The sequence below is a fragment of the Emydura macquarii genome, unplaced genomic scaffold, assembly GCF_026122565.2.
Source record: "Emydura macquarii macquarii isolate MOO-44397 ecotype Brisbane River unplaced genomic scaffold, CSIRO-AGI_Emac_v2 contig_1253, whole genome shotgun sequence".
NCBI lineage: Eukaryota > Metazoa > Chordata > Testudines > Chelidae > Emydura > Emydura macquarii.
Genome location: NW_027131390.1, coordinates 13238477 through 13250875, shown reverse-complemented (window position 1 = coordinate 13250875; position 12399 = coordinate 13238477). Strand labels below are relative to the sequence as shown.

Sequence of the window (12399 nt, the reverse complement as noted above, 5' to 3'; positions counted from 1 at the left end):
AACCAGTATCAGAGGTTACGTGGACAAGCCCCGGAGCTATGTCCCCTATCAGATGAGGTTGAGGCCACCTACCTAGCTGGGGACTATATTCTGCTAGTCTGTGCCTCAAAGTGTGAGGAGGAGGAAACCTGTTTGTCACCCGCACGATCATGGGAGGGCTTTCTCTTCACAGGGCGTGGAGAGTGAGGGTTGGCAGACAGTAGAGCGTGATGTAGACAGTAGGGTGTGATGGCCTCTCTGGGGAAGAGTCCCAGCCCACGTCCGATGCCGCATGTAGTGATTTCTCCATGAGGACGAGTTTCAATCTGATGTACCCATCCTTCCTGGCTCTGGGTTTCAGGCTGAGGCAGTGGGAACACTTTTGAGGGACGTGTCGCTCTCCCAGAAAGCAGATACACTGCAGGTGGCCATCTATTATTGGGAAAGTGGCCCTGCCCAAAATGCACCTCTTAAACCAAGGGGAGCCGGGTATAAGGGGGTGAAAGGAAAAGGCTTCCCTGACAGGAAGCAGGAGGGAGGGGAAGGAAAAACAGACACCTAAGCTATGAGAAGAACTGTAAAGTTAAAACAATTTAAAAAAAAAAAAAAGAAAGAAGAAAGAAGAAAAGGGAAATCCTAACTACACTATCAGGTAAGGCACTATCTAGTGAAGGAATAGGAGAAGCAGGTTCTGCTAGCGGATTCCGTCCCAGACCATAGGCAGTAGAGAGGGAACTGGGGGAGTCGGACCGCACAGCACTATAGATATGTCCCATGCATAGCATGAGAGAGGAGAGGTGCACATGTGCAGTCCAATGGGCACTGCTAGTAAAGATCTCCAATCCCAGACTCAGGAGGCGCTGCTGGACTTACAGTGGAACACTCATAGGGACAGCTCTCAAAGAAGAATATTCAAATTCTATTACTGGTATATTCATTCCTTAAAAGAGTAAATTCAGTAATGGAAACATACATAGTGACCATTATCCCAGTTGCTTCTTGTTGATTAATGTCCATCTGTAAGAGAGGCATGCTATAGGCACTTGTAGCTACTGATTAATACACAGCATATAAGGGATGGGCATCTGTCCCAAAATTATGAAACATACAAATAGTCTGTTGTGAATAAATTTGGATATTAGTAAGTCATTACTAATACATCTCTAAGATGCCAAAAGAGCTGAAAGATAGTACAGCAATGTGCATCACAACACTAACTTGCACATATTTCTTGCAAAGAAATAAATGTTGCACATGAAAGAGACCATTGGTGAAATCCTGGCTCCATATGAGGTCAGTGGCAAAACTCACATTGATTTCCAACAGGATCAGGAATCCACCTTCTGTACCTTTAAAAAGTAAATACCAGAGAAACAGCAATTTTTTTAAATATGACCCCAGTTTCACAACCTGAAGTGTCACCCTAGAGTCTCCTCCTCTCACCTTGACATAACATCCCACTGTGACAATATTATTTTTTCCAACTGATTTTTCCTCTGTGCCAGTGGTTAAAACAAAATCTTCCATCTTGACTACTGCAGACTCCTTATCTCTAGCTTCCTTGATGTCCACCATAACCCTCTTCGAAACACAGCTGCTAAAAAATTCTCCCTCTCACTAGAGGTGGTCAACATTTCAATGAATTTTTTTTAAAAAAGTAAGATTTTAGAAATAATTACATTTTTAGTTAAAATATGGAAGGTTATGGAAAATTCCTAAATACATAAATAGCATGATAATTTCATTTTTTAAAAATCATCTTTCTATTTAATTCCCAAACCCTTTTCAGTTTTCTGTTTTTTCCTATTTCCCTCTCCCACTCTTTGTCAGTGGGGAAAAAAAGAAAAAGGGAGTAAGGGGAGAAAAGGAAGAGCAAAGGCTGGGGGGAGGGGGACATCATGGAAGTTTTATAAACCAAATATTTGATAAAAATTTTCAAACATTTTAAATTAAAAACTATTTCCTTTAGAAACCTGTACAATGAAAAAAAATTTTCCATGACAAATCTACCATTTTTTGACCAGCTGTCATACTCTCTCAAGTATCGGTCATCTCCATTTTTAAAATCCTTCTACTGCACGCCACATTAAGTACAAACTTTTTGTTCTGGCCTTTGAGCCCTACACAACTGCCATGGCAAACACCTCAGACATTATTTCTTCTCATGTGACTCTTGACTCCTCTGCTCACCCTATGATGCCTGTGTGATAGGCTGAAATAAAGGATGGAAACTTATGGGCTAAGTATTTTTTCACTGCCCCCTATGACCGCTTCACCCAATTTACCACCCTCTACTCATTCAAATCCCTCCTAAAAACCCACTTCTTCCACAGGCCCCATAAGAAGTGAGTGTACAGTAGTAGGGAGAAGATGCACATTTTTAAAACACTTCTTTATTCCTGTCTCATTGAGTCCTTGTTTACGTATAGTATGTAGCTCTTCAGTGCTTCAAGCCAGGGCCTTTTTCTTGCATATTGCACAATGCCAAGCACATTGTTGGTGCTAACAAAATAATAATCTTGTTGCATGTACATATCTAGCTGGAGCACTGAGCACCACAAATTCTTGCTTGACTCTTCATTCCTTAAGCACCCTGTCCTCTTGTTTGAACATTCATAGAATGATAGAACTAATATCACCAACTTGAGTATTCTAGCCACCTGTCCACAAAGGGTAAATAACTCAGAGGTTGGAAGGGATATTGAGAAGTCATCTGGTAGTCCATTCCCCCAGCACTGAGACAAGGCCAAGTAAATATCAACCATCCCCGAAAGGTGTTTCTCTAACTTGTTCTTTAAAATCTCCAATAATGCCACAACCTCCTTCGGTAACTTATTCCAGCACTTAACTATACTTATACTTAAAGTTTTTCCTAATAGCTAACAAATCTCCCTTGCTGTAGATTCAGCAGATTCCTCCTTATCCTGTCTTCACTGGACATGGAGAACTGGTCACTGTCCACTTTATAACAGCCATTAATATATTTGAAGACTATTACTGGGGGCCCTTTTAGTCTTTTTTCTCAGTATTAAACATACCCAGCTTTAACCTTTACTCAGAGGTCAGATTTTCTAAACCTTTTATTTTTGTTGCTCTCCTCTGTCGTGCCCAGAACTGGACATAGTACTCCTACTGAGGTGAGGCCTTGCCAATGCCAAGTAGAGATATTACCTCCTACGTCTTCTATATGACACTTCTGTTAAAACATCCCAGAATTATATTAGCCTTTTTCAAAACTGAATCACTCCTCACTTATATTCAATTTGTGATCCACTCTAACCCCCCAGATCCTTTTCAGCAGTACTACTGCCTTGTCAGTTATTTTCCATTTTGTATTTGTGCAGTTGATTTTTCCTTCTTAAGGGCAGGAATTGAATTTAATTTCATCTTGTTGATTTCAGACCAATTCAGTCTTTTGCATTCTAATCCTATTCTCCAAAGTTCTTGCAACCCCTTCCAGCTTGGTGTCTTCCACAAGTTTTGTAAGCATATTCTTCACTCCATTATCCAGGTCATTAATAAAAATATTGACTTGTGCCAAACTCCCCCACTATATACAGCCTCCCAGTTTGACAGCGATCATAATCCAGTGGAGTGCCTGGAGAGAAAAATATCCATTAATAGATGTGGTCTTCTAGTAACTGGAGTGAGTCTTCATTGATCAAATGGGGGTAAAGGGATTTTTTTAATAAATAAATGACTGCTGCAATCATTTGTATTGTCTAATTGTTCCATGTGTAATCAATCAGTTGATACATGCAAACATGTATTTGAAAGGCATATGAACATAAATTAAAATATATGCTATAATTAGAATTTGCTTCCATGAGAATACAGGTTCTTTTCCCCTTTCCCTAATTCCCAAATTAAAGGGAATCATGAGGATAAGCAAACAAAATGTCTTGAAAGCAGATAACATTTTTAAAAAAAAACTACAGCTTCTATTGATTGGTATTTTGGGGGGGAAAGTTAAAAGGAGTGAGAAGGTTTTCGTAGAAGCAAATGTATGGGGTATAAAAATTAAGTGTGTTGGAAAAGTCCTGTTATAAGACTTTTGGTACACCCTGAAATAATACCTTGAATGCCTAGTCACAGAACTACATTCAAAGTGTTATTTTCATTCAAAGTGTTATTTTCATGTTTTACACATAGAAACAAAGGTGCTGATTATGGGCTTGCAAATACCTATTTGGAAGTTGTGGATGAAGTGTGAATTAATAGATATTCATGTGCAAAAAACTTAGCTATATTTAAAAGCTGGGGTTGTTATGTAAACATGTTAAATGAGACAAAAAAAGACAGGAATGACGTAGGTCCATCTATCTGCCCCCTACAATTGCAAGAAATTGACTGCACATGGTACACCCACTTTACATTAAAACAAGCTATGTGCCATCAAAAAAGTTTCTAGTGTACCTGAGTTTGTGGTACGCTGTCATTTTGCCTGAAATATAATAGGCCTGCTCAGATGAAAGCTCAAACCAGAAAATTTGAAGATTACCCAAATCTACTGCAAAAGCTCATAAAAGCACAAAAGTGAAGCAGATTCAGCTGCACATCAAATCCAAATATTAATGAGCTCCCCATATTTAGTATATTGAGAAAACAAAGTTCAAATGCAGTCGTGTCAAATTTATAGCTGAGATTTTTTAATGTAAATGACTGAGAAAATTTAGGTAGTTTAGCTATTTACTTCCCCCCCCCCCCTCCCCCCCAGTCTCTTTGGAATTCTTACCTTTGTATTGTCCCTTTAACTGAGACCAAGCAATGGACCTTTTTGTGTTCTTTTAGCTTCTTGGGAGAATCTGAAGAATGATCTAAAGTTCCTGACGTGGCTTCCTGCTTCCTAGGGGTCCTCATTCCCAATAAGATGAAGATGAACTATGCTAAAAAGGCCACGTTATCCCAGGATGTGAGGGAAGAGAGACCGTAATAAAATTTCCCACCTCCCCACAAAGTATCTGTAGTATCCTAGAACAGAAAGTACTATGGGAATTACGTAGAGAAATTGAGTCCTTTGCAGCTGTAGCTCATCTATTCCAAGAGCTACCCAGATTAGCTTCAAAGCCTATTCTTTGTGGTGCTGAAGCCAACTTCGACAGCCTCTGGAATGGAGATGCCACAACACAGAACTCTTGCTCCACTGAATCAAAGTACAATTTTCATCAGACACAGCCATTTAAGAAGGCACCACAGAAGGGTGACAAAGGCACCAGCACCAACAGACCTGAATTGCCAATCACAGGAAAATAATGCTGCAAATGACACCAGAGAAGCCAAGGGCATCCTCAAGATCCCTGAATCCTTCCAGTCATCAGAACTGTGCTGATGCCACTCCCTCCTCCTCCTCTTTGAGATTACTGGAGCAGGAATCCTCACTGCAGCTCTGCTTCCTCTTTCTATGTAAAGAAAAGACCAGAACTAACTAGTCAGTCCTTTAAAGACAAAAATGTGCTTATGCAAGCAAAAGAGGTTGAGGGTTTGATTTACCCTTGCTGAAGCTGAGGAATTCAGCCCCAGGGAAGGACAGGTCTGTAACAAGCCAAACTAAATAAAAGTCACACCATGGATTATATATCTATATAATAACTGAGTGGAAGGGAAAACTCCCCTTGCCAGAGACTTTGCTTCCAAGTTTTCTGAAATTAGCGAAGCCCCCACCAGATGGATCTGCCTTCAAGTGCTTTTAAAGATGAACCCAATTACATGAGAAATAAAAATGGAGTACTTTCTCATTTCCTGGAGAGACATTTCACACCCCTAGGTCCCTCTATGTCTCTCCCTGTTCTGGGTGAAGTGTCCTCTTAATATATTCCACCTCACTTCTGTTTTCTGTTAGTTCTTGACAGGATTCCAGACTAAAGTCCTGACTACCGGTGTATCTATAATTTCCAGCCTAACAGGCTCCCCTTGTCCTGTCAAAGAGACTGTCTGGGATCGCAGAGATCCAACTTGATTCCTCACTGGAGAGAGAGGGCAATGTTCCTGCCCACCCTGGCCTTAAAAGCAATAAGCCAAACAGCCAGCTTCCTGCGATATCCCAGACATCACTAATTAACTCCCAGACAGGCAGTTTTATTCAGATCACTGGACCCCACCTTGAGTCCTTTCTCTTTCTTGTCTACACCTCTGCAGGCTAGACTTCCAAGATAGAGAGTCCATAAAGTTGTTTTAAGGCATATATTTAAGACAATTTAAAGCTCACACAGGCTTTAGTCAGAAACAAACTAATCCTAGATTCATGAGACAGGACTGGCATCCAGCTCAGCCCCAGGGAAGGATAGGTGTGTAACAAGGTGGGCAAATTTATGATCAACTGATGACTATTAAGGTTACACTTAAGGGAATATACAAATGAGCTCCTGAAGGAAGAGGGCTTCAAAGCCATCAAGATTTTTAATCTAAGTATCCTAGATTTTAAATCTAAATTTCAAGAGAGACAAATTTAAGTGACTTAATATAAGAAACAGAAAATAAACAGAACCTTGTAAGTGTGAATAATATTGTCAGTACAGTCAGAGAAAGCAGGAAATCCATCAAATACTTCAGACGAAGGGAAAAAAATCATTAATGGACCACTTTTTGTTCAGGGGCTTGAGTTTTCTTGTGGACTGGGTACAGGGAGTGGGAAGGAGGTTTGTTAATTTACAAATTTGTAAGCAGAGAAAAATAGGATTTTTGTGTCAGTGCTTCGTAATTAGAGACCAGGTAGGTGAGATAATATCTTTTATTGGACCAACATCTATTGGTGAGAGAGAAAAGCTTTTGAGCCACACCAAGCTCTTCTTCGGGTCTGGGAAAGGTACTCCCACCATCTCAGCAAAATGCAAGGTGGAACAGATTGTTTAGCATAAAGTAGTTAGTACATATTGTAAGGGACTGTGATGGGGCACACTCACCTCTTGTAAGTGCCTTCTGTCAGCTGGGTGGAAACCTGCACCTTTTCTGTCTCTCATGGTGCCCCCCGTTGGCTGTTGCCCATGTCAGGAGGTTCTTTAGTAGCTAAGCCCTCCAGCTAAGTCACCCATAGCCTAAGCTAAGTAACAAAGGTCCAACAAGGACTATCACTGTACCCTTGTTGGTATCAGCAGCCCTACCTCTGGGCTCAATTCTCAGCCCTTTTGGGAGTAGCTAAGTCTGTTCCTGCCGTTATATAGCACTGCCCCCCCGAGCTTTCTTCCTGAAGACTCTTTGACTTTAGCAGGTCAATGGTGTCCTAGCTCTCCATACAGGTTACTACTAAATTTTTAGGCTTTTACTATGGCATCTTATCCCCTTCTTGGGACTTGAGCCACTTCCCCAGAGGCTGAGGGGGCGGGGAGGGGCCAAGGCCCACACACTCTTCCAACTCCCAATCCAAGAACCCTATAGGTAGCTGCCACATACTACTTTATTTTGTTGCTACTGCTATTCCCACTCAGTCCCATCTCACTTCTGCACTTCCCACTCAATCCCATCACCTTCACCCATTACCTTAGGTTATAGCCCTTGGGTTCTATTTGTCTCCCTGTTTGCACAGGGTCTCTCCCAGGCCTCTTTGGCTGGAGAGTTTTTCTTCTGCCCTGCCACTGCTTGAGCGTCCTCTAAGCTTCATTGCCTGGAGAGTTTCTTCATCTTCCAGAACTTCCTCCCCCTTCTAACCCTAGCCAGGAACTGATCTGCTCAGCCCTGGCCCCTCCTTTTAACAGAGTCTGCTGCGCTCTGATTGGCTTCTTCCCTGCAGCCTTTCTTGGCAGATCTGGAAGACTCACCTTCACAGCTCCTTTTCTGGAATGGGGTATGGTAGAACTGCAAGGCCTCCAACAGGGGCCTCCTGTTACCTCATCATAGGCACCATTTTCAAGGTAAAGTGGCCCATTAACACCTCTGCAGTCACAGGACAAAAAGGGGGGGTTAATAGATTACGGATTGTTGTACTAAGCCATGAATCTAGTGTCTCTGTTCAGTCCATGATTTTTAGTGTCTAACACAGTTTCTCCCTGTGTAAAGAGGTTAATGCATGAAAGATAGCAGCTGATACAGCAATATGATTGATAAATTGGTTTAAAAGAATCATCTGTTGGCAGAGATATTCAAAATAGAGAAGACCAAAAAGGGCAGTTTTTCTAGGTTGCATTTTATCTATTTTAAAAGTGGATTTAGTGCTGTTGAAAAACGAGTGACAGTGAAAACTAAAATACTTTATTCATCACGTTATGGCAAAAGGTGGTGATGGCTAGCACATTAGGAGTCACTGATGGATAGGCACCCAGGACAAAACTTTCCATAGAATGGGCTAAAGATGCCATATGGAAACCCCCTCAAAGAGCTGCAGTCTTTTTGTCTGGGCTATTAGATGTATAGGAGCTTCCTTTATATTGATTGCAGAGCAGCTGTACAAAGAGCAATAATAGCCAGACCAACTGGCTATTGCAACCATTCAGTCTGAAGGGGTTGCAAAGACAAAGCAGGGGGATTTGGGGGAAGTGGAGGGAAGAGCAGAGACTGTAGTTAAGCAGTTGATCTGTTTGAGTTGTATGCAAGTCCTGGGGCATGTCTATACACAGGATAAGCTCAACCCATGTAACTATGTCTGCACACACAACTGAACTTTAGTTTAACTAAATTGGTCCAACATTGCATCTTCATTTAACCAGTGCAATTGTGTGTATAGACCAGGCCCTGAGAGATGGGCAGGGGTGTCTTACTGGAGGTTTCTGCAACAAGGAACAGCTTGGTGCAGTTGTGGCCACCCCTGAAACAGGATTGGTGTACATTTTATATATAAACAAACCCAAATGGGAAACTCACCTATACAACCCCAAAATGCACTCAGCAAAAAGGCAACTATTCATAGAACAGGTATGGTGGTATCAGTGCAAATCTCCCCCACCTTGCCCTGCCAATAGGACTTCATCTTGACAACCTGTGATAGCAAGACAGTAGATCAGTCCCCATGGCCCATTTTATCCTTAGCCTGTCTGCTAACACAGCCAGCCAGTGTACTGTAGCCACTTGCCCACAAGAAACTGAAATGAGATCAACAACTCATTTCACATAGATTACCAAACTGGCATCAGTTAATTATTTTCATACACCTACTGATCTGGGACTGATCTACACTAGAAAGCTTGTGTTGAAAGGCTCCCTCTCCCCTAAACCAAGATGTTTTTACAGCATCACCATGAGATGTTAATGTGGTAAATTAGGGCTATCAATGATATCAAGCCTTCCACATCATAGGAGGGCAAGAATGGGATTAGGATACGCCCTGAGGTTCACATCCAGTGGAGTTTTCTTTTGCATGATCCTCTCACAAAGAATAGGTTCAGTGAACTGTTTGGGAGGCAGGGGTCTCCAAATACAAAAAGTCCAGAGAGTTCTGTGAAACCCTTGCCCCAGCCCTAGGAAGTCCAGTGTCCATGTTGCCCTCCACAACTCACACAGGCACAAAACAACAGCGTGACTCCCAACAGCCACTGGCTGCCTCTGGCTATGACTGTGAAGTAATCTGAAGTAGTGTTTGATTTTCTCACACTACTTCTCTTGCCTTCTGCAGCAGCCTATGTATCACAGGTTGTTCCTAGTGCACAACTTGTTAAAATTCCCATACACCTTTAAAAACACATAGGCATTACAGACAGCCACATTTGCTTGTAATATTTTAATATACTAAAAACGTGTAGAACAGATGTGTGAAAACCCATGTGCAACACTGACAGAAAATATTTTATATACAATAAAAATATTATAGACAGGTCCTTGCAGTGTATTCTGTGATAGGATGGACCAAATTCTGCAGCAAATATTTACATTCTGTGGCAAAACTCTGGGCAATATCCTCTATTCCCATTCTGCCACCCTTACAAAAACTATAGTGTTTGGATGTTTGTTTTCATGATGTTCGGCACAGCTGGTGTCCAGGCAGACCAGCTCAGAACTTCTTTCTCCCTACCCGCTGTATATCAGAAGTGGGGGACTGAGAGACACCTTTAGCGTCTCTTCTCTGTAGAGCTTTAGGCAATGGCCACTGCACTATTCTACAGGCAGCCCAGCCTATACTTTTGGTTCACTCCATTTTCTGGCTGCAAGCAGGACTCCAGCTCTGGCTCCGCCATCTGCTGGTGCAGCTGGTTGGCTACATGGAACTGTCCTGGAAGCATGCACTGTAAACCAATTAATTCCCCATTGTAGGGAATGCTGGACAGCAAGAGGCAGCTATAAGCAGGTCCCAGATGGACGGAAACAAAACAAAAAACATCAGGCGCTTGGTGGCAGCAAAATGGCAAATTCCACAGCAAAAATGCTGAACTGTGTAGCATCTTGGAAAAATGCCAGAATCCCTGGCTGCAGAATAGAGTCCATAGGGGTCTGACTGAGCTAAATGAGGCAGTTAACATATCAGAACTATTGTTTCAGGCTGTCTGCAAACTTATGAAGATGCTACCATATCATTTACATTAGATTCACATTTTAAAAGTTATCTTTGCAACCACAAAAGCTAGAAACAATGCTTTTTTAAATGAAAGGATTCTGGAACACATTCTGCAGTAAGGGCTGAATTATTTGGCTAATTCCACAGTTGTGGATTCCTGGAAAACATAGGGCACTGATTAATGCATTGTTGTCCCTATGAGAACAAACTTCCATTTTTCAGCTCACATTCAGGCCAATTTCCTGACCAAAATGTTGGTTGAACCTCCATTCAAACTTTGTAACATTTTCTATTAAGAAACATTTTTAGACTAAAGTCGGCTATAAAATGTTACACCAACTCAATTAGAATTGTCTCTTCAAGATTCAGAAACAATCATTTTTGTGAAGAGAGAAGGTTTTGTTTTGTTTGTTAATTTGTGGCAGGACATAGTTTACCTGGGTACCAAGGAAGATCAGTGAAATATTTCTGTAAAAGTTTTTTGTGCTTTTGAGAGTACAAGGAACCATATTAAAATATATTTATCTTTTAAATGTTTTGTGTATAACAAACCAAACAAAACTACAGTGAAGTCCTTTAAGATAAGCTTTTGGAGGAATAAACCTGTTTGTTGTTTTAAACTCCAAAACTCTGAATTCAACCAATAGATAAAATATAAAAGTAAAAATTGACTTCAAACTAATATGCTTTAATTTTGGTAATAGAAAAGACACTTCCTAACACCCCAAAAGAGATTTCTTTAAAAAAAAAAAAAAAAAGGTTATACTTTTATAGCAGGTTTCTACCGTCTTCACAAATTTCAGATGGACTGCAGCAGAATCTGTCATTAAGAAGTTTTATAAAAGGATAGGAAGAAAGATTATAGGACGGTCCTATTCCTAGTAGCTTATAAGAGTTAAAATGAAGAAAATAATTTTAGCCTGACTCTCACTTTCAGTCAACCCATCCTCAGGTAGAGAGCTACATTTTGTTTTTGCTTAAGTGATATATCCCATTACAGCCATGCACAAAATACAGAGGGTTTTACATCAGACATTGTTACTGTGTCAGATTTCTACAGCAAGCATTAGATAGATCTGTAATACATGGATTCCCTGAGATTGCAAATACCAGACACTGAAAGAGATTTACAAGGATACTTTAAAAAGATGAAATATTAATTTAAATACATAGCTTACATCTGCATAAATTCAAGACAGATACTCCCTTCAATTCTGCAATGTTTACAGGTAAATGTATGCATTGCTGGTGTAAAGCACGAATAATTCTTTCTCCAAGAATTAGGCAGCACAGACAATACTGAAGAGGTTTATTCACGATACCAGGAAGTCTGACAAATCAGCTTCAACTTCATGGTGTTACAGTGATCAATTATATACACTTTCTTATCGATTACATAGTACGTTTTAAATTCTTTATCTATTCACTTACAAATACAGACGTTGTCCCATCCAGAGAGAACAACAGTGATAATGGTCGTTACATACATGCAGAGACACTTTTAATCACTCTACTTAAATCAAGGATTCTAGGGCTACATTCGGGGTGGGGTTCCTTACAGATAGGTGGCAGATGAGACAAAAATTCTAAAAGCAAATGTGCTGTTCTCATTAGAATCACTAAGAGGACATCTGGCTTCCTGAGCCATCGAATGCTTACACTAGCCCTTGTCCTTGTGGATCAGGCATGCTCGTTAGCCATTTACATGAGTTTCGACTTACACTTGTTAGCTGAAAACAACCTCAAGCCTTACACTGGCAAACTTGGATTACCAGTAATTACAATCCACATTGTGTAAACGAGGTCTTCCATGGTGTTTTCAGTGGGGCTCTTCGTAAGCTTTTGTTCTCCATTTTTTATTTTGTAGACCTCACTATCTTAATTGAGAGCAGTTCAAGTGCTCCTCAACATATTTCCAGTAGGTTTAACAGTCACCAGCCAACTTATCCATGCCTTCAGCTCCTCTCATCATTCCTATTGTAGGATGGGGCAGTATTAAGCAGTGT

The 12399-nt window shown here is 40.8% G+C and overlaps 1 long non-coding RNA gene across 1 annotated transcript; it reads left to right on the top strand.

The window, feature by feature from the left end:
• The first annotated feature begins 607 nt into the window (after positions 1–607).
• Positions 608–6401, top strand: LOC137153123 (uncharacterized). Its single transcript, XR_010919705.1, has 2 exons — positions 608–3650; positions 4771–6401. It is a non-coding gene; the product is annotated as an uncharacterized lncRNA (long non-coding RNA).
• The last annotated feature ends 5998 nt before the right edge of the window (positions 6402–12399 follow it).